Consider the following 4,690-nt stretch of genomic DNA (forward strand, 5'->3'; position numbering starts at 1 on the left):
AACAAACACATCACTAAAAGTTAGTAAGAAGTCGCGAGAATAGTAGTCAGCTACCTACCTACAATTAAATTACTCTCAGGGCCCTAGCTTACCTATAATGGTTAACTCATCTCACCTACCTACCTACCTACAAATTTGTATTATTACGTTTTAGGAATTTACATGTTTCAGGTATTTTATTTTACATATTTTAGCGTTTTTATTTTACTAAAAACTTTTAAACTAATGTTAAGCCCTAGCCTACTTACTATTGTTCAACTCATCTCAATCCCTAACTTACCTACGAATTTAATTAAGTCCGGTAAAGAAAGTAGAAAGTTGAAGAGAAACATAACGACACCGAATGAATGGGTGTTGTCTATGTGTGTTGTATTGATGTGTGTGTGTAAATGGGCGCACGTGTACTCTCCAGAAACTTCTTGGCTCGCTACGGACGAACCTCCATTGCACCGACCATCACCTGACACGCACCGATGGAATAGTGAATTTGACCGGATACTGATAAAACTAAATGGAAAAAAAATTTTTTTTAAATAAAAAACAAGCCATTGGAAAAAATAGGCAACTTGCAATAGGCAATAGGCAGATGACACTCAATCCTTTGTCCAAATTCGAGTACTTTCAATGGTACGATAGAACAAAAACAAATTTCCCTTTAATGTTATCTTCAAATTGTCATCGGAATGATCATCATGAGACCACCATCTGAAACGTGCTGACGCCCACTGCAGCCCACCTCTCATCATTCTGTAGACATGTTTTTTTTCATTAGCGTAGTAGTAAATCAAGGAACAAATGAAAGAACGAATAAATGATTAACTGAATTATTGAATGATTGGTTGAATGAATTAATTAACTAATTAATTAATCAATCAATGATTTAATAAATAAATAAAATGAATCAATGAATTAATTGACAGAGAAATAGTTTGAAAGATAGTGATAAAAAGAATGAATCAATGAAAGAATGAGAAAAATAACAATAACGAAACTAAACCATACCTCAAAAATCGTCGTTGTTGTTTTCTTCGAATTGTCATTGGAACGATCATCATGAGACCACTATCTGAAACGTGCTGACTCCCAACACAGACCACCTCTCATCATTCTGTAGACAAGTTTTTTTTTATTAGCTTAGTAGTAAATTAAGGAACAAAGGAACGAATAAATAAATGATTAATTGAATGATTAAATAATTGATTAAAAAAATGAATAAATGAATAGAATGAATTAACGTCAATTAATGGAAGAATAATTTGAAAGATTGAGTGAAAAAAATGAATAAATGAGAAAAACAAAAAAACGAAACTAAACCTAACTTCAAAAATCGTCGTTACTGTAATCCATTGCACCGACCAACAGAATCAGTTCAGCCCACAAGATTTCATCTTAACTACTCAGTGTCAGTTGAACAGCCAACGCGCTGATTCTTCCTACACCACCATCATCATACGTAAATCATCATGAGACCACCATCTGAAACGTGCTGACTCCCACCACTGCCCACCTCTTATCATTCTGTAGACAATTTTTTTTATTAGTGTAGTAGTAAATAAATGTTAGAGTCTTAAAAGCAAAAAATTATAAAATGGAAATAATAGCAAATTAATAATATCTGAAAATAATAGAGTAAAATGTAAAAAAAACTTGCCGTCGTCCATTCCACAAAGGCAGAATGATGAATGCCTTCCGGTTCCTACGTTGTTCTCCAAAACTGGTGCCAGTCCTTCTCGAGATTGTTCTGGAAACACAGCCCGTGGAATAAAGAAAGAGAAAATTCTCATCAGAAAGCTTAGCGGTGCCTGCATCTCAAATTGCTAAATAAAAATAATCCTATCTACCTATTCAATTACCATAAGTAATATATATTAAATTGTTAATGGTACGATAGTCGAAAGTCCCCCTTCATTCTCCCTCCTTGCACAGAGATTCACCGACAGCCAGAGCACCGGATAGTAAACCATTGCCGTGCGGATAGTAGACTATTGCCTTGCGGATAGTAAACCATTTGCCGTCCGGAAGCCGTGCGGGTAGTAGACTATGGCCATGCCGCATAGTAAATCATTACCGTGCAGATAGTAAACCATTGCCGTCAGGATAGTAAACCATTACCGATTCACCACTGGCCACCAAGGCTTACCTCAGACAAGAGACTTTGAAATCAAGAGTTAATCGGCTATCGTACCCTCAACTTACCTATTCATTACAATTAAGCCCTAGCTTACCTAAAATTACAAAACTCAAGAGCCCAATTCATTTAGCCAATCGGCGCCCACCCCACCACCTACGTAATGCCTTGGGCTCCAACTTAATAATAATAATATAAAACTTAAACCCTGAATCTATTAATGAGTATGTGTTACAACGTAGCCTTAACTTACCTATTCATTACATTACGGCCCTATCTTACCTAAAATTACAAAACTCAAGAGCCCAATTCATTGGCCTTTCGGCACCTACCCCACCACCTACGTAATGCCTTGGGCTCCAACATAATAATAATAATAATGTAAAACTTATAATTAACCTACCTATCGATACACTTACAGCGTTTTAATTTACATTCCAAGATTGTTCTTAGAACTACATTATTGCTCATAACTACCTGTAAAATTAAATTACTCTCAACCTTAGTAATAATAAATTAGAATGTGTAATGAAAATAAAATTACGCTCAAATACTAACATAGGTGTTTATGTATGTATTTGTGTGTGTGTGTGTAATACGCTGATGCGTGTAATGTGGGTGCAAGGAAAAATAGAAAAGATAAACTTACGCGCCTACCTATTCAACTACATTATTCAACTACAACTTCTTATCTATCCTACCTACAATTAAAATTATGCCTATCTAACTTACCTATATAGCTACTTAATGTAATTGTGTGTGCGTGTGTGTGCACAAGAGAGAGCATTCTTACTTAATGTTAAATTACAGAGAAAAAAAAATAAAACGTATCCCAGCCAGGCGTGTATTCTTAGCCACTGAATGAACGAACGTAGCGTGACATCTTCCATGATGAACTCCTCTGGAGACTTAAACCTAAATAAAATGAAAACATCTTATTCATTTAATTAATTTTAATGAAAATAAAGAAGTGAGCCGCGGTGAAACCCGCCAGCCGGAAAAGCCAGCCAACTTGCAAAAAAGGAACCGCAAAGAAACCGTAAAACGAACCTCAGCCAGGCGTGCATTCTTTGCCACTGAATGAACGAACGCAGCGTGACATCACAACCATTCTGATCTTCCACGATGAACTCCTCTGGAAGCTTCAACCTGAATGAATGAACCTGAATGAACCGGAATGATCCTAAATGAATAGAAAAATCTTACTTCTTTAATTAATTCAAATGAAAATGAAGAAACACAAAGAAGCCGACCGGTCGGCAAAGAAAAGAATCTCAAAGAAAGGTATCTATATAGGATTTATGCTCTATATAACTCTATATAACTATGCATACTACCACATTCAATCAATAAAAATCCCACTAAAACCAGGAACCACCGCGTACCTGTTATATGTATGGTGTGAAACAAAACAAACACAAAACAAAAAACACACCACCAAGTAGTAAAAAAGAATAGAAGTCCCTAACCTACCTATGTAACTAAATTACCTTATGCCCTAGCCTACCTATATAATAAATTAATTTTTAATCTCACCTACCTATGTTTCATTAACTTAAGACTAATGAAGAAAGAGAAAAAGGAGTAAAAAAACATAAAATACTACCACACAAACAAACATGATGTATGTATGTATGTATGTGCAACCGCTAAAGAACCCACCTTAAATATAAAAAAAATACAACATATAAACACACAAACCACAGACATGCAAACTCTATATAACTCTATATAATAAAATAAATAATAATAATAAAAGTATAAAAATATAATAAATAAGATCAGACAGACTGCTTCAAGCGAGGCAGAATGCTGATCTGATTTTCATGTTGTCTCAGCTCCTATTTATACTTGTTTCAACCATACATTTTCATCATTTCATTCATTCACACCAATAAAAAACTTATTTAATGTATGTACTACACTATTATACAGTCTTAATCACAATGCTAACCGTACTAAATTGACGTCACCGAACGAACGCCTTCGAAACTTTCTGATTAGCTGGTTGAATCTGCTATATTGCTTTTTATATAAACATATATCTTATTAACTATTTGTATACATAGTTTCTAGTTACTTTATATATATATATCTATATATATATATATATATATATATATATTAAGTAACTAGAAACCATGTATATATATATATATATATAATATAAATTAATTATAAAAACAGCAGTAATCAGTGGTACATATATACGCCACAGTTCAAATTTTTCGGATGAACTCAAAATAGTATGTGACCACACCTTGCTTAACATCCAATTTCAAGCCAAGCTGAGCCAATATGCGTAGATTTATAAGCGCTTTTATATTAAAATTTTGCTCGCTTTATATACGAATATCCCGATATAACAAATTTTCCATCCTATTTTAAAAATTTTCATTGATGCTTTTTAATCAGTCAGGTCACAATCATCATCATCGATATCGCAATGAAATCAAAATGAAAATTTTTAAAAATTGTTGATAAAAGTAACAGTGTATATATATATATATATATAGGGGCCGTTCGAATATTACGTAACGCTCCGGGGGGGGGGGGGGGGAA

The sequence above is a fragment of the Helobdella robusta genome (genome assembly GCF_000326865.2).
Source record: "Helobdella robusta unplaced genomic scaffold HELROscaffold_3, whole genome shotgun sequence".
Classification (NCBI taxonomy): Eukaryota; Metazoa; Annelida; class Clitellata; order Rhynchobdellida; family Glossiphoniidae; genus Helobdella; species Helobdella robusta.